This window comes from Varroa jacobsoni, unplaced genomic scaffold, assembly GCF_002532875.2.
Source record: "Varroa jacobsoni isolate VJ856 unplaced genomic scaffold, vjacob_1.0 contig00567, whole genome shotgun sequence".
In the NCBI taxonomy this organism is placed as follows: Eukaryota; Metazoa; Arthropoda; class Arachnida; order Mesostigmata; family Varroidae; genus Varroa; species Varroa jacobsoni.
Genome location: NW_019214489.1, coordinates 44,408 through 71,026, shown reverse-complemented (window position 1 = coordinate 71,026; position 26,619 = coordinate 44,408). Strand labels below are relative to the sequence as shown.

The following is a 26,619-nucleotide window of genomic DNA, read 5'->3' as shown; positions in this document are numbered from 1 at the left end:
TTCTTAGATAGTAGTTAGGCAGTTCAACAATGATACAGTTGCCTAGAAATCTGTAGGTCACACAAAAACCGCAACGATGTTCTCCGCTCTCTGTTGTATAATTCTATTTTTATAGTACGTTTCGGTTTAGGTATGCCTCGAAACACATCTGCTTGTGGACTCAAAATGGCATTGAAGGCAGTATTTTAACTTGAAGGTCCATTCGTTTGGCTGAAAAATTCGATAGCAATATCTTTGTTGCCTAACTGTTCTTTACAGGTAGCTAATTTGTATCATAGCGCATTTTTGAAAGGTAGAACAAACCACTTAATACGCTTGTCTTTGGCCAACTGTTAAACCCTGCAACTCCCATATGGAAAGATAGCAAATTTTGTCTACATGATTGATGAACCGAAGCTTAGAAATATGATCGTTGATCGGAGTGAACTGGACGCTCCTTGTTAACTAATTCCGTCCCGTTATTCGGTTTGACCAGAGTCAAAAGGAGTGAACACCGCTGCAATTTTACATAGTTAGCACGCAATTCAAGACGCTTTGCACCATGCCGCAAGCTAGAAGGGAATAATAAAGGAGGTGTTGGCAACAGAGACTGGTGTCTTCAATCAAAGATCCTTAAATAGTCATTAATTAATCACTCAGAGCGGAAGCTACGCGTAATTCATCAATAAAACCTCTTTGACTTCTATATGAGCATCGTTGAGTCCAAATGAAAAATCGACCATTTCTGTTTATTCTGATTTCCGTCAATATAGACAGTAAAATATTACCAACTTATAAGTTGGTAATATTTTACTGTGTTACTATTATTAGTTGTTTATTTGATGATGATAATAATAATAATAATGCCGTTGCCTTTCAACCGTTATGGAGCTTTGAGGACCTCGTTCCTTAAACTTGCAGTCAGTGAGTAAAGGTATAATGTGTGTAATGTCAAGCATGTCTTTTGTTAGTTAATCCCTTATTGTTGTTCTCCCTCATTTTAGGAAGGAGTTTCTAATGAAGAAGGAAGAAGGAGCTAATACGCTGCGCAAAAACATTTATTGGGTAGGTTGTTTCGAGGCACCCGGGGCTAAGCCTTCCGAATCAATAACATCATCTATCGCGTAGGTACACGTAGTCGTTGAAAGCGGGCTACTGAAAAGTAGATAGGAAGTTATTTTGCTTTTACGTAAACTCTTCCCAACCATTTCAGTCGAAGTATACGTATGCGGCTATGTCTCGAGAGTGCAAATTTGGCTGTACTTGCTCAAGCACAGGACGAGATGGGTGCATTTGTTTGCGGAGGAATCTTATGCGATAAGATGACGGATCAACTTTTGTTTTTTTTTTGGCAGGTCGCTGCTCTTAAACACCGGCGTTCGCAAATCCAAAAAAGACGACCACTTTAAACGACCAAAGGGACCTGGAAGGATTAGAACGGCACTTAGCGAACTCCGTTGGTTAGATGATGCAGACGAAAAATGATATGTGGGAATAATTTTTCTTATCCCGCTCAAAAGCATTATCTTCCAGCTAGCATCTGTTTGTTTGATTGATCTACCGCATGAATTTGAGGCTAGGAATCGTAAATTGTTTCTCCTATGCAGGCTTACAGTTAGGTAATTCAAGGCTTATAACGTTATTGTTACTTTCAAATAAGGGCAATTTGTTTGGAATCAAATCTAAGTCAAAAAAGCCTACCACGTGTTGAATAGAAAACGGGAGAATGCTATGGAAATACAGTACATACGAATTCTTCTAAGAAATCTAACCTCTAGTAAACTAATCCAAGACTTACATCCCTTTACCAACCCAAAAACCCAAAAATAAAAATGATCACTACGCATTTAAGTCAGACGAGCTGCTTTCTTTTTGGAATTTGGAATTCAACGTTGACTAAAGGTCGGACTTTTGCATTCTCGTTCAAATAGTGTTCTCAAAGCTGGATCGCATGAACTAAATATTAATATCTATCCACCTACCTGAGTCTCTACTGGTTTGCCTAAAGTTAAAAAATCCTTTGATTATTTTGATTAGGGAAACTTGGAATAAAATATGGAGAATTCTTCTATTCTTACGTCGTTTTTTGATTTAGACGCAATTCTTTTTATACTTTTCAATAAAAATTAGAATTATTATATGTCATAATGCGTCATGATGCACGACTTACCCTCTAACACAAATATTCCTTCAACTTAGTATTCTTCTTGACGCCCTAGTGGTAATGCTAATGATTCTTAAACCAGTCACAGAAAACCAGGCAACGAGTTCAAATCAATAGTATCATGGTTATAGCTCAAGTGTGTTCTAGTCCCTTACTCGCCTACTCGGAATGTCGGATGCAAGACGAATGCTTACTTTGTCTGCTTGATACATATCTCCACAACCTTCGGTGCCTCGTAGGTTTGTTCCTAAGCATTGTTCATGCTGTTGAGTGCCCCTCGATCGCAGTACTCTAGCCCTGCACCACTACTCCCCAGTCAGCAATCCGCCTATTCCTTCCTCAAGTTGTCCGGATTGCCTTGTGCTTTCAAAACAGTCACGAAAGCACTCCTCGTAGGAGCCTTGCTACTTTAGCAACGAGTAGGCTAAAGCGCGTAAGCGCTAACTCAGTTCAATGTAGCTTGTCTTAGCCCGTGACTTACACGTGGTCCTTAACCCCTCCATTGAGCTAGAACGAAGAGACAAATTTGTGATCCGGAACTCGTTCCCCAACGCCCTCTACCCAATTGGTGAGAACAGAGTTGAGACATTTATCCCAATCACTGGTATTGGCGACGATCAATTTCGAATTGTAGCGAGAACGAGAAATTCACGGCCTGTGGGGCGCAGAAGGTGAGACGAGCCGAACATCTTACAGAACAGGCCACAGAACAGGGGGAAAAGGAGAAACATCTGTGTAATAGCAACGGCGTTGCGACTGCAAGGGTAAGCTCATGGATGAGGTAACAGTACCTTACATAGGCTTAGCAAGGACTTACCGACCTTATCCCTCTGTCGTCCCGCATAAGCAGTCGATCGTTTGCAGGGCGGGCGGCAAACTGAAACGTAAGTGGAAAACGAGATGAATAGCAAAAGGGGTCTTACAGCTAAATAGCAGGGTATCTTCAATAGAACTCGTGAGAACTGTGTAATTTAGTCTTGCAGTTGCATTTATCTATATGAGAGCTTAATAGATAGAGTGACACTGTGATTCAGATGACAGATCATGTTCTCTCAAGAATGATTCAAGCGGAAGTAAGACTGCATGAATGAGCGTTTTTGATGAAAGGGCACTGACGAAATATGTGGTAAACTCGTGATTCGCTGCGTTTAGGATTTGTCTCTAGGAAAAACGCGTCGATCGAATTACGTAGTGTGATGTTGAAATTGCTACTTTGGTATGTCTGATTAAATTACTTTGTGGATGATAAGGTAGGGCACATAGAAGCCTGGCGTGCGTCGAACCTCCTGCTGTTTATGATTGGCTTGCATTCATAAGACAATACAATCTAGTTGTTGCCTCTTAAAAAAGACTCGCATTGATGTCTACCTACTACTCATCATGGGGTTCGCGGAACTGTCCTTTCTTGACGTGTGAAAGAAGTTACAGAGGCTCACGTGAGTAAGCTAATTTTGCTTGCTTTTTTAATGTAATCATATACCTAGATACGTTATCCTCCGCGCTCCTGTAGATGAAAGTAGGTGTTTACTGGTAGTGCGTCGTAAACCGTATACTAAAGCCACTCTCTTTACGGTTATCCCGGAACTGGAAGTTTCAATAGTAAGTAAAAGAGCCGACAAGGTACTGCCTTACAAGGCATGCGAACGACTTCTCATTTCAGCTTCAATAATTGTCGGCTGTTGTCAATTAAAGAGATTTTCTCATCATTTGAAGGACCTTAGACGGGTCTTTCGCGTGGAAATCTTTGATTCATTGACATAATATTATTTTGATGTTTTACTGTTTTGTTATTGTTTTCTGTTAATTAAAACGGTTTGGTTAGTCCTACAACGCTACTATATCTATAAACTTAGCATTTTGATAGTCAATTAGTGTGCTGCAAACCGCGATCGACGCATTTTACTATATTGCAGTATATATATATGTCACTGATAAAGAGTGTGATTTGTTGCGCCCGGCGTTCCGATAGTAGACCAAACCGTTGATGTTCTGAAGCCAACCTGCATACGGGTCGCCAGAAGGTCACTCAGGCTATTCACGTTCTGAAAAGCACCGTTAAACAGGAGAAACCCAGCCTAGAGCTCGGAGATGCTCCGACCCTTGCGGCATTTGTCGCAGCAACGAGGAGCATAGGCCGCTTGAAACGCTGGTGAAGCCAGTTAGCAACCATTAGCATAAGGTTAGGGCTGACTACGTAGGGTGCAAAGGTGCCTAACCGAGTTGCGTCAAAAGTGCAAGAGTTTCTCTAAGAAAGGCATCGCTGACAATTTAGGCCCTTCCAGGGAATCCAATTAAACAGTAACGCCCGCAACAACAGCTTGGACCTTTCATCAGATCTATGCCAAGGTCCTTGTCAGGATAAATGGTCAAACAAATTGCTCCCGAGCTGAAACAACGGTGTGAAACAGCGAAAGCGCGAAACGTACAAAGAGGTGGCCGAGTGGTAGTCGAGACTCGGTAACTTTAATCGAGTAAAACAGACTGAAGTAAATACTTGATGTTATAATAAAGATCCTTGCGTAGTTAGGGCGTAGCGAAGAGCTTGACAGAACCAATCCTGCCAGACAAAGGACGAGGCTACAATCAACGCGGTTGCAGTATACACAGATTTTCGCGTATACTTTTTAATAATATATCACAAACAGTACTATGACACTCGAGGCTGGGTAACTTGGTGCAGAAAATTATTTTTATACCTATATGATTTTTTTTGTTTGTTGGAAGCTGGTATCATATAATTTGCATAACACCCGTTCTGGCAAGAAAGAAATTCAACAGATTACTCACTATATGCATATGTATTGAATACAAGCATAGATGTTATTTATTGTTTACGGCTACGGCATCTCCGAAAGAAAATATATTGCCATTCTACAATTAATTGCATTTTATTTCAGTACTAAAATACTGACTGAACCGTAGCAATATCGTTCACCAAATTTCTACCAAAGAATTTCCATTGATCGTGACCAAAGCCGATTAATTTGCTATACTTATAAGCAATACGAGACAGCAAAGGGGTTCCAGGTTGGGCCTGGTCCATCTAGTGTCCCTTTTGCTAAATATTATTACCGCTAAAATCGCCGTTTCCTGCAGCTCGCACGAACCGCGCGTCATACTCATAGCAGTATTTTACCGCCGACTGTTCTTGCTGCATCGGTCATCGTAATGGGAAATTGGCTCTTATCATTATCTCTCGTTGGATGCACCACTAAGTTTGTCATTTGCATGACCTAATCTGCCTCCTGTCGTCTCAATTTTATCCATACCACACTTTTTGTGTCTCTGAAGGGGAATCTTTGGAGATGAAAAGCAGAAAAAGTGCATGCTTTTCATAGGTGTGGCCATGACAACTTATAAACTAAACGATTTCTGCTCATTTGCTATAACTATGCTTTTTTTGAAATACGCTTTATTAAGTCCTATGAGCCATGTCACTTAGAGACTTCGAGGTTCTTTTCTGCGAATCCTACCCGGTGTTTGAAACGTTGTCACCGCTCGCACGGAGCCGTTTGTCGACGGGAGCCTGGCTGTACATAGACCAAGCCCAAATCCACCGGTTGGGTTTCAATGGACAAGAACAGCGCTGTCTATATTACTAAATTAATGATTTCGTAAAACTAGTCTGTTGTACTTCTTAATTGTATGGCTGGTCCATTTCTTCGTGTAAGTTTGCTTCCCTTTAGAAGTACCGCATAAAGCATAGAAGCTAAGCTTTTTTCTTCCATTATGCCTGTGTAACGGGAGGATTTCAAAGCTAAAGACAAATTCTCATTATCAAACATTCGCTAATGCGGTCGGTTTTCTAAAACCAGGTTTCGGTCTATAACGGAAAGCGTCGAAAAATAAGGTTGGTGTTAAAATGGCCTTTGCCTCTGACTAACTAAATTTGCTGAAGATTTGGACAAAGGCGTATCGTGAGGTCGTGCGCCTCCAACCCAGAAACTACTCAGCGCTCTATAAGAAAGGAGTCAGGACGAAGAAGCCGGTCTTCTCAGTTCGGGATGAAGTTGGAAGGTATGTAAGTAAGGCCGGCAATAGAGAAGTGTATGCCGAGTAGACACAGCTTAGGGAACGTGACGGGTGATTGGCAGCGGCGAGCCGCAAAATAGCGGGGCATTGGAATAAAAAGAGGAAGAGATCGAGAGTAGAATACGAGCGCTGCCGTTTGGAGATCGTCGTCGCACAATTCGGTTTGGCAGTTTGAGTTTTGGCAGCACCTTCTTCATTTTATTGCACGACGACTACGATTTCTACCTACTTCAAATCCGTACCCCTCGCCCACCGCTGCCCTCTCGTCGTAGTAGCGGCAACTGAATAATGTCTCAAATTAGCCTGTAAGAGCCCCGAAGTGGGAATCGAAAAAACACCCATAGTGCTGGCCTGGATGTGTCCCGGCTAGTCTCCCGGTGCTCCTGGTTTTCGTCCTGCTCTCAGAACGCGCACTCGCGTTCTCTAGCATTGGCAGGTCGGTGATGGGCTGGTTCTGTCCGCTGAGCAGAAGGCCGTGGACCGTTCGGTCAAAGACGCGAACTTGTAGGGTAGCCTCAGGAGAAGCGAGTGCGATTTGCAGATAGCAATGCTAGATGTTAACGAGAAAATCAGTCAGGAAAACTTCGAAGAGCTCGAAAAGACGGAAAAGAAATTATTGCGTAAGCAGACGAATGGTTTGAAGGAAAAAAGAAAACGAGATCAAGCAATTTGCATTTATGATTGGCGTCTTGCTCGTCTCGTCTAACGTACGTCTCCGAAGGCAATTGATAGCGACTTCGTGGTCGCTAAAAAAGTTTTCACGCGAAGCTAGTAAACAGCTTAAAGAAAGAGACAAGAAAGAAGGAATGAAAGAAAAACTAGAGGAAAAAATAGAAAATACGAAGGACTAGGGAGCTCAGAGAAACGAGGCACCGGCTCTCAGCACTTTACCACCGCCAGGTCCACCAGCCGGCAAAGGAACTGGTAACAGGGAAAAGGCAAATATTTCTTTTTCCAGGCAAAGAGGACAATCGAACTGTTCGACAGTGGATTTTGGCGACACTCTAATAATCTACACTGCCGAGCTTGATTTTACCACGATTTAGTAAAATGCACACATCGCCGCTATTTCAGAACCCACCTAGCATTTATTTGGCTGAAATGGCATGCCAAACATGATAGAGCTAGGTAGTAATCAAGAAAATGAAATATATCTCCAGAATGAAACATTTATTATCGTATTATTTTCAACTAAAAAGAAAAACACTAATTTTGAAGACGCACATCATTACGTTAACGTCGTCCCTTAAATAAATAACTTGGCTCGCACGACAAAAAATTAGATTCTAGGGAGAGCAGGAAATTTAGTTATTTTACATGCTTTGTCAACATATATAAGCAAAAAAATAAATGCTAGTATAATAACTGCTATTGAACATCTCTCTATAATTAACTGAGATAATATCATCAATAGTAACGTTATTATTCAGTCAAAATATATCTATCGGTCAAGAAGGCATCTCATTATTCAGCGTAATATTTTCGATTGTTAATATTCGATATTGGGAGGTTCCGGATGACAATATTTAGCTCTGATATTAGAGTGACACAGTGGAACAAGTTGGACAAAGTAAGACAAGTCCTGGTTGCAGTTCGATTGGAACAGCGCGTTGAGATTGCGTTGACGTTGCGGATGAGTCGTAGGATCCAGTTAGATACTATTGACCTGAAAGTACTTCGACTGTGGCACACTCGGATGCAGTGGGCTATGGCACGTACTAGTAATAAATAAATTGGCCCTGTTCGCAGGCTCATTTTCCATTTGCATAAGCGATCATTAATGAATAGCCTACAGATACAGCAGCAATATCAGTATGTGCTGCAGAGCAGTTCCTTGACAAGGTTAAGGGGCGGTTGGGTTCACCACAACGTGCTGCCTTAGCAATAATGTTAATAATAATTAATCATTAAAGCCTGACTCTGCAGCCTACCAATTGCTTCGAATTCGCGCCGCTTAATGATGACTGTGGTTTGGCCAAGAGGTTAAACTTCCGCGCCAAACAGAATCCACCGGTCGAAGGAAGTAGGCCTCCAGGCAATAAGGCATATGCATCTATTGTAAACCTGCAACAACTCAATTGGTTTCTTAGAGTTGGCCCATAAATCTGTTCAGCTGGACCACATTTTCAAACCGTGGGCAATCTATGCAAATATTATACCAGCTTGCACGCGCCGTCCGTCCGTCACAGTGGTAGCAGTGTTGCAATAATCCCTCAGCAAACTGCTTCAGGCTGCACCGCGCTGATGTCCACCCCACCTTACCCCACCTCATCAAAAGTGGTCCTCTATTCTTGGTCGACTTTATTAAATAATTGAAAGTGCAATCCCTTTTCCGAGGTGCACCGATTATTCTAAATATGTTCACGCTAGTAATCCGTATTGAAGACAGGCGACGTTGGGTGCCTATCTGCTTAGAACCTTTTAAGTGTGTTTCAAACAAAGACGGTGCTATACTCTAAAGCCAATTATGTAGGTAGGATGCTGATAAGATTTAATCTCGACACGAAATTATAACCTGCGTTCCGTTTAGATAAATTACGCGGACGGAAACTGTATGTTATCCATCTAGACAATGTCGTCATGAGCTGCCGCTAGCGTCGAATCAATTTAAAGAACCCTGAGAGTATTTGCACAAAGCCCTATCAATTCTCAAGCTCTGTTATTCCAACGCTACGGAGTGGCAAACGGCTACAGGGACTGCATCGCAGCTGATGCTGTGCACCGATGGCTACTAACTTTCAGACCTTTTGATGAAACTCTTGGGATCGCAGTACTCTGAACCGGTTCTAAGATGTTCAAGATCAACAGTCAAATTTTTTTTCAAAACAGGTAGAAATAAAATTTCGAAAGAAGACTGCTGTCAAGCTTCTAAGTTGTAAGTTAGTTTAAGACTTCCATCATAGCATTATGCACACCCGCCCCACAAAGAATTATGTCATTTGCTTACAATAAATGAGACGGGCTACATCTGTTGTTTGAAATACGCATACCTATTCACAGCAGATTGACAATAGGCTGTGCAGTCTAATACGTGAGACTGACATGGCTACAGATCGAGAACGTTGGGAATATTACTTAAGCTTGTATGGGTCATCTATTCTCACTAACGTATTAGGTTCACCCTTGAAGCCTTTGAGCAGAAGAAACAGGCGTGCTATTCTGATATTAAATAAAGAATGTTTTATTTAAGTTTACAGGAATAATCCAAGCAAAGCACAAACCACTTCTACTAGGTGTGTAAATATTGGCAAAAAATTTTACATCTACATATGACGTCCAACTACAGCTAGTTCATATTTTTTTTTCTTAAGCAGGAAAAACCCTGGTATTATTTAAAAAAAAAAAACTTGGATTTTATATCATAAGATGTCGCTACGTCCTACAGAATATTTTGTTTACTGTTTGTGTAAGCGTGATGGTCTGTTGTACCGCTCAATGGCAAACATGTAGACAAACAGCAAACCGGAAACCTGTCAGTATGCAAAGGACACATGTTCTCTTGGATGTTGCATTTGTTTTTCTATCATAGACATTTTTTTGCCACCGTGGGCGTCGTGTCGTGGATCTGTATCCGGTTCCCATTTATTATTAGCAGATGAAATCAGCTCACTTGTCCTGCGTAGCACAGCATCACTGTCAGCCGAACCAGCCGGTGATCACTGTATCATTTCCTTGGCGCTCTAGAGAAAGACAATCACCATTTGGCAGCACAGACCCATCTATGTTCTTCCTGGCCTATTCGAGTGCCGAACGATCAATGGTCTATCCAGCCAATTATGTCATTGCGTGCACATACACACAGCAACGACACATAACGGAAAAATACATTCGATGTGGACGACGTATATATATATATATACAAATACACACGTACATACACACATAGATACATACGTATATATATCTAATAGACACAGACGGAAACCACGAAGAGTAGAGGAACGAATGGGCCGAAGACGGCGCGACTAACCGACGGATGCGTACAAAAGGATCACACGTTCAAATACGCAGGCGAAGCGCTGACGGCGTTGTCGTTGTCCGCGTGCAGCCCCATCTCCCCATAATGCTAATATGCGGGACAAGCAAGTAAGGAGCCCCTCGAGGAAATCAAAAGGCCACACTTATCGGGTAAACGCCATAACAGACTGGTCCAGGCTATCCTATCGACGCTATCCGGCACATGACACATTCTTAGGGAAAAGGGGAGAGGGAAGGAGCGTAATTTACTGGGGTGTTGATCCGCAATTTTTCGAGCCAGCTTTCATTTGCAGGAACTCCAAACCAGCCATAGTGTAAATATAAAAATATAGGTTATACTACATACGTCAATACCGGGGCACTCTAATCATATTAATGCCGAGTGAACGCTACTTTAAGCGATGATGACTCAACGCTGGCGAGAGGACCTATACTCTTCAACGGGTAGACTCATGCTCAACAAGTTTTAGTCCAAGTGGCTGTTCTTGCTCGACTCGTTCAGCTCCAAGTGAAAAAGCGTAAGGCGTAGCAACAGCCAGATGACGACTGTGAACCAAAGGGGATGGAGCGTTTCAATACAACAGAAATATCGTCTCTTCACAGTCGCAGAGCTTTACCGCTGTTTCCAAGTTAGGTAAATTACTTAGCATCTATTATGATTATCGTCTTATTTAACTGCCCTCAAAATATAATACAAAAACTATACATAATTGTTTGAATGCGCTACTCAGATATAAGAAGTTGTTACCATTAACGGCATAAAATCCTGCAAACTATGGAAAGGTGTCCTTTTGGCATCGTAAACGCCTAACTTTGACCCAAATATTTGAATATGCTTCATCTTTATACAGGTTCTAAAATAGAATCCATGGCTGATTATGTTAAAAACTAAATATTTATAAAAGAAAAATGCACAGTGAAAGTCTTCCTCACATCAGGATGTTTTAGAATTTACAAACGTTTTCGAACCAAAGACGCGTGTAGTTTAAATCTTCAGCTAATAGTTACGTTACACTTATTTTCCGGCACTGGCAGATTTACTTAATTGTAAATTTTAAACTATATATATACACATTTAGTCCTCTAAGGTGATACTTTCGATTGCACATAGGCCACCAGAAGCGATTAGCTCTGGTAAGTCGTACCAATTCAAACAGCTGGACACGACGACTGCAATCATCAGCGAAATGAAGGACATCTGCTTCCCTAATATTTTTTCCTGCATGTCTGCCCCTCAGGCAGACGTATACACTCGTATTCTCTCGTCGACCCACGCGCTGCCACCAGATAGCGTAGTTGTCCGTGTATACTCTGCGTTGTGGTGTCATTTGCCTCAGAAAACTCTTCATCTGCTGGCAGATGCATTCAAGTGAAAGTGAGCAGCGGTACTTATTTGCTAAAAAGCCGCGCGAGCCACTTGATAAATAGATGTACTTGGTTGTTTTACAGATTAAGCAACTGTTGTCCAAGAGGCACCAAACATTCGTCAGAGCAGTACCGCACCTTAGTTCGTCGGCCGTTAGCCGTGCTCCCATATAACGTTCTAGGTACGAATGGACCCGTAACCGTAGCTCGGATGGAAGCCTATTGACTTACTTATATACTTGTACCTAGAAGCAGCTAGTACTTTTCACAAAAGTGGCACCGTGATCGACACCACGTTCTCGTACTGTACTTATCTAAGCATCATTCCTCGCCGCTGAGTAGGCATCTGATATGAACTACCCTCCTCATTCAGTAATTGCAACAGCGCTCCAGGTGACTTCGGAAATCACCGCAATAGGAGCACCAATAGTGGTCGTAGTCATCGCCGGCACCTGTCAACAATCGGCCCCTACTACATGCGCCGTTGTGGTTCCCCACTGGCCCCGCCTTGAGTATCCGTATATTCACCATATACACCTGTTATAAAGCTTCGGAGGTTCCGTGGGAGGCACAGTTCTGCTGGTGTATTATTACGAGTTGACAAACTTTGTTTTGCTTACATATTCCGCCTGTAGAAACTATCATTATATACATTTTCTCTTCTTCGTCAACCGCGCCTTGTATTCCCAGCGACGATTCTGCTTGGGTCATTGCGCGTTGCTCTATCGTCTTGTAAAGCTAGTGCGAATGTTAGGCCGAAAATAAAGCTCGTCATCTCTACCAAGTTCGTTGCTACTTTTCTTTTCTTTCCTGCAGGTTGGTGGGCAATTTATGGAAGTGACATCATCACCCTCTACCGAACGCCAAGCCCCCTGGTGTGTAAATCCTAAAGCAACTTCGCCAATTGCGGTTCATGCTTGGTTTTGCATCAACACCACCTAGCCCTAATAGGCTTTGGTGGGATCGTTTATATTTGAGATTCATTGACGTCCATTTGAATGCAAACGCCATCATGTCATGCTCGACTCTCATGAAAATCCTCGTATATTATGAAGGCTTGCTCGTTCAATAATAACCAAAGCAGGTTGGTTGATCTGCTCCTTATGACCGTCCACCCCTCGTTCAGGAATCTGCGCTCTTCAAGCTATCGTCCTGTTTTCCTTTTCTCTCTTGCCGCATTTCCTAGTTCATTGCTTTCTATGCGTCCATTTTGTCTGCTCTAGTTTGTGCCTCTTCCCGTTTCGTCCTGTGCTTTCTTGCCAGTTATAAGGCGGGGATGGTGGCGCTATTGGTAGTGTCCTCGATGTCCTCATCGTCATGCTTCCTTTTCGAAGTCGTTTTGCCGATTACCCCTGGCCAGCCAGCAGCCTCCGATGTCTTAGTCCTCCCTCTCTTCTGAATCCTCTTTGATTTGTTCTACCATCGCCATTTGGTCTCAGTCGACTCGATCGCAACCGAATAGCTGACAAGCGATAGGCAGCGATGAAACAGACAAGTGTCCTTTGTCCTCTTCCTATCACACCACCGCTATTACTCCACTACGCTTGGCCACAGCCAAAGTTGCCTGCTGTAGCCTTGGTATCAAGAATTTTTCTCGATTCTTGGTTGAGGGAGCGAAGTAGTCTTTGCGTGGCCGCTTACAACGCGTTAGTCGCCCGCTCGGTACTCTGGTGTTCTTTCGCAGCTGCCTTGTTAGGTCTGTAGTGTGTGTTGGTGTATGGGTGTATGGCAGAGAAAAAGAAAAAGAGACTGAGTGTATATTCTGTACGTCTGTGTAGCTGGCTGCTAAGAAGCGCTCGCTCCACTGCCAGTCTCCGAATGCGTTCAAAGCGGTTTAGTGCCGCAACCTACAAATCTACCCCAACCTAGCGACCTCATCCAGACCTTAAAGATCGGCGCGTTCCAACAGTCCGAAATTCGCTTGAATCAGCCCTTCGTTTAGCTAACGAAGAGGGGAGACTATTTTAAGAACTGTCAGAGTAAGGCAGGAGAACGAAGGGAAAGAGGGAATGAATTCAGAAATTTCATCTGATGAAACAGAGGAAGAGTTAGGACGCAGGGCAGATTTCCTCGGAGTCCAGAACCTGATCGTAACAGCAGCAGCAGCAGTACAACTAAAATCTTTTCATCAAATGCTAATCAACAAATTGATGCAGCTAAAAGCAAGCGAAAGACAGAAGTATGCAGAAACACAATTCTGGATACCGGTGAAACTGAATAGAGTAAATCCATTAATACCGTGTTAAAATTTTGCTTGTAATCAAGCATACGATAACTGAAAAATTACCGAAGGACCTAGGCATAATCGCCTTATACATAATAGCTTTGGCTACACGAAGGACAATTTTTCTCAAGCCAAATAAATAGGAGGGCACCGTAAAATCTACTGAAATGAAGTGTGATATGTTTTTGACGTAAAAGCGTTGTTTATGGGAGTAATGTTACGGACCCCGGTCATCGCAAAAACGCATATGGTCTAATATAACGACACTAAAATAGACGAAGTTTTTCTTTATCCATACAATAGTTCCATTTGAGTAATACTTAGCACGATTCTTTTTGGATATAAAGGTAAATTTTACGATTTTACTAAACAATCTCTATTTTAACATACATACATACATACACATTTTTGAGCTATTTTGTAGATTTCAGATTTGTAGAATGTTGTACCATTCTGGAACAACAGCATGAATTATTATGAAGACCTGGTTTTAACTACACAGTGTTTCATGGTATAATTTAACGACACTCTGAAGACTCATTAAAAAGCGTTTTATGTTTTTAAGAAGAGTTATGTTGTTTTGTAAAATCTTTCATGCGAAATCTTGTATTGGCAATAGGTCTAAACGCATAAAGCCGATGGATTAACTTTTATTGGCTTAAATTATTCGTTATATTCTTAGTTGTCCTCTAATGTACCAAAGACATATTTTTAGATTGTCTTCAACTTATGTGATATAAAGTTATGGGACTGCATGCGGCTTGCATATATGACTTAATAAAATTAGGTAAACATAAGAAATAAACAAGGTAAATTTTGTTCACGGTTTATAGAAAGTATATTGTAGAATTAACACTTTGTGGACAGAATCGTAACCCAGAAGGCCATCACAGTTAAGAGTCGTGTTCCCACATCTATTCGGACAAATAGGGGGTAAATTGATTTTAGTTCGTAATCGAATTTTTCGCAAATCTCTATCTTCTATTTTATTTTTTTTAGTGTTTTTGCCTCAATTTTAGCCATTGGCCAATTATTAGTGCACACTTATAAACGTAATTTCACACAATTCATGTGTATTTCGAGCTACTTGTCTACATAACTTACCCATTTTACTGAGTACTGTCTGGTTAGGCAGGGCGACTACTAGCAGCAACGGCTTGCTCACGTCAATGTAATTCACAAACCAACTGCCTTTCCTCGCAGAGGCCCCAGGCCGTAAACTGACTTTGTTCCTCAGCAGCGTAGTAATGAGATTCCTGCTGGCTGACGAGCGAAGAGGAGGCAAAGGAGAAATAAGGCAGGAAAGTAACCTCCTCCTAGGCTCCGCAAGTTTTTCTTTCTGCGTTCTTAGTAAAGCGCAGCGGATAAATACACTCCTCGTCTACAAGGAACGCGCAAAGGCCAGGCCCACTTCGCGCACTGAGTCCTGCTCCTAAATACAGTCTTGGGCTCCATCGTTCGTTCGTTTGCTCAACCGAGACGAGGTTGCCGACGACTCAGATGGGCGCAGAAGCATTTGGTACAGCAGCAACCGCCGCCGCCGCCGCCATCACGATTTTGGGCCTGCCTTTTTGCTCCAGTTCGTCTAGTTTTTTAGTACCCTCTCTCTTTCTTTCAGTTTCGCTCATTTTTGCCCATTCTATCTGAATCTTTACGTTAAGCGGTACCGAGATGGCCAGCGGCAGCGTGGGCGCCAGCCGCTGGGCTAGAGCTGAGCTTACAGTAAAGCTGAAGAGGCCGAGGTCATAAAAAGTGCGCGCGCGCGGCTTCATTGCGCTTGTAGCTGCTGCCTTTGAGGCCTTTGTGGGACTCGACTCTTATCTGCCGCAGTACCAAAGCGCATCGTACCGCACACCGCGCTTTATCGCAAGAACAGAACGGCGTGTAATTTGTCTAGAAGCAGCATCACATTTCGTACCACAGGGGTTGACGGACAGCGAAACCCGGGCCGAGAAAGCAATACTTAGATGGGATGAAAACGGGGTGGTCATCCTTGGACAGACTTGTTATGTGTCCTGACTTGAACACGCGTTTGTTCAACATGGGGACCTATTGTCCTTGTGAAAACTTCGAGACAAAGGACTTGCGTTAAATCAAAATGACTCTTACGAGTCATTGCGCGTTAGGTTACACTGACATGATGATTTTTATTATTGAGTGCAACGTGTCAAACCAAGCCAAATCAGCTGAGATTTTTCTCTTTGCTAGGTAAGATATCTTAAAATAATACATCCTCTATAAAAATTGTGTAATCCTTTTCTCAGTATTTGTTTCATGCCTTTTTATACCAATGATAAAAGGGCCGGCTATCAAATGACGAAAGCCCACATTCTGCTGTGTTATCACTTCACTATACCCCACCTTCTTGATGTTTTTATGTCGTTGTTATTACACTGCTATAATGTAACATTTTTCTTGTTTTTCTTCTGCTAAGCTTCTGCCCACAGGCAGGTGTTGGACCTTCAATGTCGTCCTTTTTCTTGCGTAAATTGCATTCCAGTTAAAGGCAATGCAACTCATCTCACTACTGATTGGGCGGAAATTTTTTAACAACCTCAACACAACCTTTGTATCATGCTGCGCTAGGGCATTTGATAGCGTCGGATGAGATGACTATAGCCTGACCGTTACTAAGATTATATTAGATGTTATTAGAGGTAAAATATGTCCTTCATACGCCAAGGTGCGTATTCCTTGATTTTAGATGACAAAGGGCTTGCACAGAATTCCAAACATCTCACTGAAGGGCCCATATTACATCTAAAAGATATATAATTTTGAAAAGTTACGCGTCCCAATGGGAAACTAACTGATATGTAGGGGCTCAAAGGAACATTTCCTGCAATATATATATATATATATATATATATTCATTTTTCCTGTACACAAAATATTACATAAATGTATGTGGTGTAGCGTATTTGTAAACGCAAAAAAGAATAGAGAAGCCTCCCAAAAATAGCTCTCGAAGGCCGCCATGCTATTTATATCACCTTCAGCGGCTAGTAAGGTTTTGAGGTTAGTTTGTCGCCCATTAAGAGACGCGTCTGTAAATTTATGCTCTTTTTCAGTGATTCTTTTCTTAGCTATGCAGAAAAGAAAGAAGCTGTAGGTGCTGAACGTTATTTTTAGAATCACGAAGCTTTGACTAGTTCTCCGTGGGGTTGCAAGTCCTTCTGAACACTTCGAATTTAGTAAACGGAGCGTAGCGCCAATCAAACGTAAAACCTATGTGGCGAATTAAGTAATGGCGCGTTCGCTAGCAAGCGTATCGTTTTTTCAACGCAAGTATAGTTCTGCCATCTTTTGCTGCCCGTTTTCTAGCGAAAGGAAGATAAAAACTATTTATTCCTTTGTCATGGCCTTTGTTGTTGTTCTTGTTCCTGCTACGCATTATTTAAATTAGTGATATGAACCGTTTATAAGCGTAGCGATGCAATGATGCATCAAGCTCTAGCCAAGATCATGCTCCTAATTTAGATTTAGTTATTGTATGTATTCGATAGCCTTGCTAGTAGGTTCACGCAGCGTAAGGACCAAGCATATCTTTTTTTAGGCACAGATTAACTCTATGAAGATGGAGGTGATTTATCATTTGCTAACGTCAAACAAACACTTTTCGAATGTAACTTCGGAGTTCTGTCAAGGAAATAACACTATTCGTATCGAGTCAACCACTACTGAAACACTTTTCCTAATCCTAGTTGGAGGTATGCAATTACAATATACTACCAATTCCTTTACGCGTAACAAGAGTCAAAAGGCAAAAGGATGACGAACTTAGGATTCCGGGTTGATAAAATAGACCTTATGAGCGCAAGCGAATATCCGAAAAATGATAGTTTCCTGGCCCTCGCCATCTAGCTTATCTACTTTTACAAAGCCGTGTACCTAGTGTTTGTTCACTTCTGCTAAGATGTTATTACGGTCTTAGTGATTCTTATCATGTTATATAGGCTTCAGTGTTCGATAATTTGGTGACATAACATCCGTTAGATTCGCTCTGTATCGCATAGCCTTACGTTATAGTAGCCCTTTTGGCTACTTATAGGATTTCTTTTATCGTTTTATTGCCTTATTTATATTAACTATTAAAAGTATTAGGTTCAATGTGTTTTATAGCAACTTACATTTCCCATAACACTTAAAAACGGTCCGTGAGAAAATGAGAGTCAGCAGCGGTAGTTTAACTCTTTGAAGACCTGAATATTATACAGAGAACGACTGGTGTCTGATGTTTAATTCATTTTAGGAGCATTTTGGAAGGGGTTGACCTTTGATAAATCCTTTGGTTGAATTATGCGTAAGATATTACTGCAATAGACCATTCAAACAAGCGATAAAAAAAGAGAATTTTTAGATATAGGCCCAGCGTGATATACTGTACTGAAGAAAATAAAGCCCAAAAACGTGGCAAAGCAGCATCCTATTGTAAAATCATATCCCAGCCCTGTCGTTGCTAGTAAAGTACAGGTAACATATATCGTGTCCGAACTATCTATGATAGAGGCGTCTATCGTCCACTGTGCTTAATGACAGGGAGTTAACAGGAAGTAAGCAACTGATCGTCGACAATCGCACGGCGTGGTGATACTTACCAGTCTTGTAATGCAGAGTGACACGCTACACGGGAGGATCAAGAATATCGTGGAAACTGGTCGGTCCTGCGACGGTGCAGCCCAAATAACACGTGTGTTATTTGGGCTTGAGTACATGTGGGAAGGTCTAGGCTTGAAACGAAGAAAAGACATTTTATTTTCTGTTGGAACCCAGCTGCCTGAAGCTGCTGTTAGAATCGGGCGTATATTTATTAACTAAACCCGTGGGGTATCATATTGGTTAGGTTCCTAATGCTTTGTTGTCGAAGGTTCAGCAAAACGGTGTCTGAAAGGAAGATGGAACAAGGGAAGCAATAGTTTAATACGAATGCACTATTCTCAATGCCCGAACAAGTACGACGCACATCTGGGGTGTGGTTAACTCATACTCGTATATATATATATCTTATTTAGTCTCGTAAGCAATGTACTCTACACGGTTGAACACATTGTAGTATTGCGAAACTAATGCCAAGTTAGCGAACTACCCGATTGTGAATGCTGGGAACTTAATATCTCTAGTGCGGAATGGAAAATATATGAATAGAATGGCTATTATCACTGAATCAATGATAACTACACATTTTCTGGAAATGACGCAGCTTACGTTATTCCCGATATACGACATGTATATATATATATATACACAATTTGCTATATATCGGATAAAAGAACTCTGACATAGGCCACGTTCTATCACACGAACGAGATTCGATTTACGTCTATCAACGTCCTGAATCAAAGCAGTCTGATGCTTACCTGCAAATATCCCGCAAACTGACGACTGCGAAAAATAGCTTATCGAATATGAGCATATAAACAGCCCTTAACTACCCCTTAATCCCCCCCATTGTTCCGGGGAAAGTTAATTCTGACAGTCAGAGATAATGACTGCTACAGATCAGTATCTGATAAGTATCTGAGCCTACATCATCTCATGCTTTTTTTCTTTTAGCGAGTCATCTATAGGGGAGACCAGTAAAGTCAATATCGATCAATCGTAGCATCTACCTTTGGATATCGCTTGTCTGACCTTCTGCCGTTTCTACACTTTCTGTTATCATCATTTCGAAGTTTATTTGACGTTTTAGCTCACCGAATTGCCTGCTGTAACCTGTTTAGCTCTCGTAGCGTTGCAGGAATTCAAAGAAGAAGGCCGTCTAGCGTTGCAGCGCCTACTCTATCGCGCCTAGGGATGCTGTAAGTGCTGTAGAGAGTATGGATTGTTTTCATGAACAACAATTCTCATTATTGTGACCAATAAACGAGACTTAAGACTAGGTTTCGTTGGCACACCCAAATGATGCAAACTTTTCTGTCCTTTTTTATTATCCTCCTCTCATAAAAATACCGATTAATGTGCTCGAAGTTCGCATGACTCCTATCTACCTACCTATGTTATTCTATCTGTTGCAATCATAGCTTTAATTACAAACAGAATTGGCGGGAATAAATTCCTGAATGTCCGGTGGCTTGTCTACCAGCCACAATGCTAGAACAATACGATGCCCTTAAAAATAGGATAACGACAGGTTGTTGCCACCTCCCGACTCGTGGAGGGCTTTCTGTGTGGCCAAAAGATAGCATTTGTCTACGTCAGTGGTTAGTTCACAATCCAAATGGACTGGCGCTTTGTGCATTCTTTGTTGCAGCCGATTTAATATATACTACATAAATACTTTTTGAAAATTAGTAGTATATATTCGCTATTCAGTCGGTGAAAGTATGCGTTTTCGTTTTAGTTAAGCTAATAAAAATGTGTCTTTAATAGTCTAGGGTATCGAATCTTAGAGACGTTACATAACATTATGTATGCATTTATTTGTATATATTGTCAGATATTTGTCGTGTGTTATCCCCTTATCCTGAAGCTGATGATGCCTATAGTCATAAAAAGGCACACAATAGCTGAATGAAGGTGGTAAAAAATAGTAAGCTAACCCGTATAAGCGTTTTATGTCTATTCTATGTACACGCCTATGTTTAGCAGGGCATCCTTAAGCAAAGCATCGGCAGTGATTCTGTCCGCAATTCGCTGTGTGTACCCTCGCGTTTTGTTCTTGGAAGGATGTCGCATTTTATAGCGTAACCGAAAGCCTGAAACGATCATTGTTGGTAGCGGAAACAAGCAGGAACTATTATTAGGCAGTGAAAAAAGCGGTAGTAGTAGTAGCCACTGAGTCAGCGATCGAGAAGACGACAGCGTTAGCGGACGCAGTAACAGCTGCAGCAGTTCAGACTGACCTTCGGAACGATATCGGACCAGCGAGAATTGAGGTCGGGAAATGGCGAACGTTGTGTGACCTCGGTTTCCGGAAGTGGAGAACGCACCATCCGAGAGAAGTCGAAGCGGAGCCCCTTCCGACAGCTGTTTGTGAGTTTGCAACACGCGGGCAGACGACTGCTTATTCAACAACCTCTTTTCGTGAGATTCTAGTCTGGGACTTCCACAAAATTCTCTTTTGGCATTTACGTTGTTATTTCTTTTCCTTTAGCGAGCACTTTTCGTCTTTCCTGTTATTTTGGTAATTCGCCTCTGCTTTCAAGCCAACACAGCATTTCGCCTTTTTTTCGAGTTGTCGTATCCACCTCTGCACAACGGGCGGAAGCTGACGTCTTCGATGCAAACGGGTTACAAAGATCCATACAGTTTTTTTTTTCTTTTATATGACCTAAAGTCACGAAGTCGGCGTCAATGAAGAAAAAACTGTTGACCGCTTGACGGAATTAAAATGTTTTCTTTTAATTCGGACAAGATTAACTGAAAATATTCTCGGACGTAGGGTTCCATTTAGAGGAAATTCACCGTTAGATATGAATATCGCAAAGGCCAAATCACAGATACGAGGCCTGTCACAAACAAGTCAGAATGTGCTTTTCCAGTGAACTTGCATCCAACCTACCTCAGCTTACTAGACATATTCACAGATATAATGAAAACAAACCCCGAAGGACACTCTCGAGTTTGTTTACGTCAATCAAGATTGCTGTAAGTTAGCAAGTTGTATACATGATTTTCTTCGAATCGTTTGTACATTATCTTGGCTCTTTTGAAAACGGCATATTTCTCAAGTGGCCAAAGCACATTTTCGATTTCATTGGTGGCGAGGCGTCACTTCAAGATGCGTTTATTTTTTTATTGTTGATTGGTAGCTACTGTGACGATGACACGGACCCTTAGAAGTTGTTATATGGAGTGAAGCAATAGCAAACCGTCAGCAAAGACCTTGAGTTCAACTTGAAAGGGCTTTCGGATCCGAAACCCCTGAACGTACTCAGTTAAGAGTGATATATAAAGCAACTTATACTCCGAAAAGTTGTTTCGTTTCGTTAGCTTTCGACACTGACCCGTTGTCTGTAGTAGTAGTAATAATCGAATAGTTATATACTGTGGCTGGCCTTCGTTCTATGAAGGTGGATGATAGTAGGGTAACAATGGTTGGATGATAGTAGGTGCAACTGAGTGTCCGACGAAGAAGCGGTAGATAGACTGGCCTTATGATGGTGGGCGGCTGCGTAAACGAAGAGAATTGAAACACAGCGAAAGGGAAAGAAACGGAAGGCTGCTCGATAAAAGACGGACGAACGAGCTGAGACAAACACGAGACATGAGCGAGATGGCCGCGACCGACCGACTGACTGAGCGGGATGGAAAACGCAAAGGACAGTGGAGGTAATGATCGGCAAAATAATAGCCTGTACGCGTCCTCAATAGAAATTGAAAATGATTTCACTACCTTTTGCTCCCTATATCATTTGCGCTATATCTCAAAGCAGCAGGAACGACGCAAGGGCGGGGGAACACCAAACGAAACGCTACGATGCGGAATCGAGTAGTATGAAACGGTACGTCAATGAACAAGTGGCAGTGGGAAGAAGACGATATCGTGACGCGGATATCGCGTCGGTATCACCCCAGCCCCATTTCCTAACCATGATGTGAATTCCTATCGACTGACTGGCCGACTGTTCGCTCGTTCATAAATAGCTTTCGAACAGTTGGTAGCTTTTCTAACACTTTCTGAGAGGCAGCAGAGTACGAACCAGCTAGAAAAAAAAATCCTAGGAAACTTGAAGCAAAAGAATAGAACACAGCAGCACCACAAGTGATAACAGCCGGCTACAACAGGAGTAAGGATGAAGGGAAAAACCTATGGGGAAAAGGTGAGAACGAAAATCCATTTCAGGCGGTTTACTAAACGTGCCTGTGCGTTTTAAAGTTATACTTAAAAAGCAAATCCTGTTCAATTAAAACATTTGCCAGGAAGGATAGAGAAGGTGGATAAAGTCGAGTAAATAAAGACAGTGAACGGAAAATATTCATATACATTCGACTGGGTACATGTGAAAAGATCTATTGTTAGTGTTATCATTATTTATGCCGGTTCGCTGGTACACTTCGCCGCATTATGTTCATAGGACATGGCCCGTATAGACGTTGTGAGATAGTTCAATGAATTACAAGCCGTATACATAAGCGTGTCAAATTTACGTGAACTTGCGATAGACCACTACGAGGCGTCTCGTAAAACGATATGTTTTATGATTCGCTGAAAGATTTCTCTTATAGAAAACACTGTTAGACAATTTGTGCAATAGAAGAAAAACATCTGTTAAATTTCAAGCATGTCTTGTCAAGTTCAATTACATAGTATAGTAAACCCCATAATATTCATGTGACAGGGGTAAACGCTCGGATATAAATCGATAGGAAAATCGAAAGGAGTAGTTGACACGTGCTCACTATTCAACTGCCCGTTTTAATAGGTTAACGAAATGAAAACTAAGGTGTTCTATCAAGTATGGACGGCATACACAATACTGTTTTGGGTAAAAACGACTGCCAAACTAATATCTTTGTATTTCTTATATATAACTTTGAATCAGGTAGATCACAAAAAAAAAACGGCAGAACCTGGGTATCCTGAGTAATACGATGTAACCCGGACCAATGGTGCGAGCTGCTATGTTCGACTGACCGAATATTGTCGAAAAAAAAAAAACAAAAAAACTGACATTATATTGGAGCGATCCCTTAATGCTTTCCTTTACAAAACGAGATCTAGGAAAAGCTCTTTAAGCAAAAGCAGAACTTCCCTAAAATTTCGGAAAAAAAAAAAGTTTTACACGCTTCTGTAAAAGGAATATGCATATTCCGTCGCACTAATTCTAGAAAGCTGACTATAATATACTATTGTGTTCAGACTATTTAAAGAAACACTGTTTTGCTATTTGGGTGAAATCAGAATCAATATTTTATTAAAATTAATATTAAAGTTGATGAGTTATTAAAAGCGGCTTTTACAGTGATATAACGTCGGTTCGTTAATTCAAAAAAAAGGGCTGTTAGGAGACCGCCCTAATGTGGGGTTGATACAATATGACTATTTATAAAAACTGATTATCAATTTGTTCACCATTTACGCCTGCATTCCGTCATAAAGTCACCTCACCTGAGTAGGTAAAGTTTGTTCTATCGAAAGGTTTTTATGCTAAAAATCAGTATGAGGATTCCGCAAAGAGCGCCCTCGATATTGTATGTAGCCCTTTATCTCAGCTTCAGTAGGACCACAGCTGACCCAGAACTTCGACGATCCACTAAGATTATCCGCCGCATCCAGGTTTTATATATTATATACTCAAAGGACGAAGAAGGTAAATGCAACGTTATATTGCAAGTTTACATGTTCTTAATTGTAGCTCGATCTTTGACGCTTCCCCTACTCTATACTTTAGCATTTAAAAACGTAAAACGGTTAAGCAGAACCATATAAAAATCGAGTTACCCATCGTCTCTGCAATATACAACAAACTGATACACATCTCAACGATACCCATTCTGTTGGCTTTTTGTATCTAAATCATCAAAGTGACGACATAAGATCTTCCTGTAAGCATGTACTCAACGTATTTTCATCATTGAGCTAAAACTATAATATTTTAGCTATAATATTTTCTGTTAGTTACAAATGTCTGCATAGTCCGAAGCGTTACTTTGAGCGTCATATGATATATCACATTATAGAGGCGTGTATTTCTTGCCATTAGTAGCATCACTTATCGATTCTACCGGGATGTTGATCCAGGAAATTGTTAAAAAAAACTAGAGGTTGATCACCAACGAAAAATTATTTGACTCGGCCAAAGTATTTTTTTTTTTTTTTTTTTTTTGTAAGAATGCACTAAGCTTGTACCTTTGCACACTGGTATGTGCGTCTATATAATTTGTCCATCAAGCTCTTGCCACAGCTGACATTCACCTGTCTTTTCTACGACAGGCCTCAGTATGCCTCTGATTAGCAGTTTCAAGAACTTGCTAGGTTAGGGCTATTCGGATTGATCACTGGAAGCTCAAAAGGTGTCTAGGCCATGAGTCTAGGCTACACGACCTTTGCGCACATATCAAACCACTATATCATGCGGTACTCCAATACAACGCTGCATCTCTGTACAAGGAGAGAGGAGCGACACTGAGCTTTGCCAATGGTAACGAGCCGATCTAGATTTGGAAAGTTACATTGACTTATACGATATATAACCATACGTGCAGACAGCGTTTATAAGTATACGAGCCCATAATAATGACGTTTCAACACTGGTGACTTGATGTCACATAAATGAGTTCCTTATTACGTCTTAGTATAATTAACCTCAGTCCATATATTGAGCTGTTGCAATGAATATTTTTACATATTATAACAGCAATTTAAACTAAAAAAAAGTGACACGAAAACTGTTTGGTTCAGTTAGCTAGCCCCTCAATGATAAACGAACAGTGAGAACATGCATATGGTACGAAATGAACGTTTGAAAACATAGTAAGTATTTTATATAAAGTAGTGATTTTTACTATTTACATATTAAAATGTAAAATTTGAGTTAATATTGTGCTTGTGTACGGAAACCTAAATAAAAGCACAAACAAGATTATATCGTCTCTAGGTGTGCAGAGAGGCAATGTCGTTTTTGCTCTGAATCCATTGAGGAACGGGAGTTGCTACTTCCTGAACGGTGAAACACAAGTTTGGAACATATACTGACAATATTTGCATTGCTAAATCGATCATTGGCCGACATTCACGTTATTATAAATAAACAGTGCCATAGTATATTATTGCTAACTGTACTTGACATGGTTTGGTACAGAATAATAACTTACCTATGTGTCCTGCACGCAAATAACAACTCAACTGCCTACTTATACCTCTACGGCAATCGTAGGCATTTTTTTTTTGTCACAAGTAAATTTGGTGGACTTTAAAATTGAATAACTTCTGCATTAGTTAGGCCGGAATGATGATATAATATGCACGCTTTTATTTTCTGAACGGCTATGTACCTACTGTTTGCGTTTCCATGTCTAATTCCTCTATCTGTGACTGCCCAAAGTAGCTAACGTTGAACATACCTTTCCTCTTTGGTCTGTCGTTGTCGTTAAGCAACTACACTGCGTGTTCTCGATTGCCGTGCCAACGTCTATGAATCTCTTAAGAAACTTGAACTAGCGAGCTCTGTTTATTGTTTTGATTTCAGCGAATATCTCATAATAGTGTGTACCACTAGTATCCGTGGCAAGTGACGCCATTACCTTACGTCTGAAATTACATAGCGCTACTCGATTGCTATTCAAGGCGACGCCATTGTCTCGCCTGGTCCTTCCCCGTTTGACTATAGAGAGTAAACCATGCTTCGCCTATGGCAGTCGTATGCTTCAGTATGTCGTCGATTGAAGTTCCGCAAATTGCACGCGCATTTCCAACTGGCCTAAAGCCAATTCGGGGGAACCTATCTTTTACGCAATTTATATTACATTTAAGTTTTAATTCTGTAACGTGTTACATACGAAACGCCAGTTTTGACTTGAAAGCTTTTAGAATCCAGGCTCTGCTCGCATAGAAGCCTCCTCGATTTTGCCTTTGGGGTCCCTACATTTGGTGACCACCTCGCTGGTTTCGACGACCCAATCTCTGTTCGTGAAACGTTGGCGCTATGCTTTTGCTTGTGGCTTCCTTGCCTTATGTCTTCACTATTCTTTGATGAGTCTGCAGCGTTACGACCTTTGAGGAATGAAAACTAAATCACTGAGCGTTGACTAGACATTTTAGCGTCCTAATATATATACATGTATACTCTAAGAGGCATCAACATGTTATTCCACGTGTATTTATCTAAGAACGCATGTACTACAACCAATGTTTGCCAGTTACAATAAAAATTGCTATTTCTAAAATAAAATGTCTTTACAATACGACACTGACTAAGAATTGTTTTTTTTTTTT

The 26,619-nt window shown here is 41.2% G+C and overlaps 1 long non-coding RNA gene across 2 annotated transcripts; it reads right to left on the bottom strand.

Annotated features, from left to right (window-relative positions):
• Positions 1-900: 900 nt before the first annotated feature.
• On the bottom strand, positions 901-25,868 carry LOC111271376 (uncharacterized). 2 transcript variants are annotated; one of them, XR_002686826.2, is made up of 5 exons: positions 25,749-25,868; positions 18,341-18,626; positions 17,873-18,056; positions 2,338-3,020; positions 901-1,402 (listed from the first exon to the last, which is right to left on the bottom strand). It is a non-coding gene; the product is annotated as an uncharacterized LOC111271376 (long non-coding RNA). The 2 variants fall into 2 exon arrangements; XR_002686827.2 differs by having other exon boundaries at positions 2,961-3,020.
• Positions 25,869-26,619: the final 751 nt, after the last annotated feature.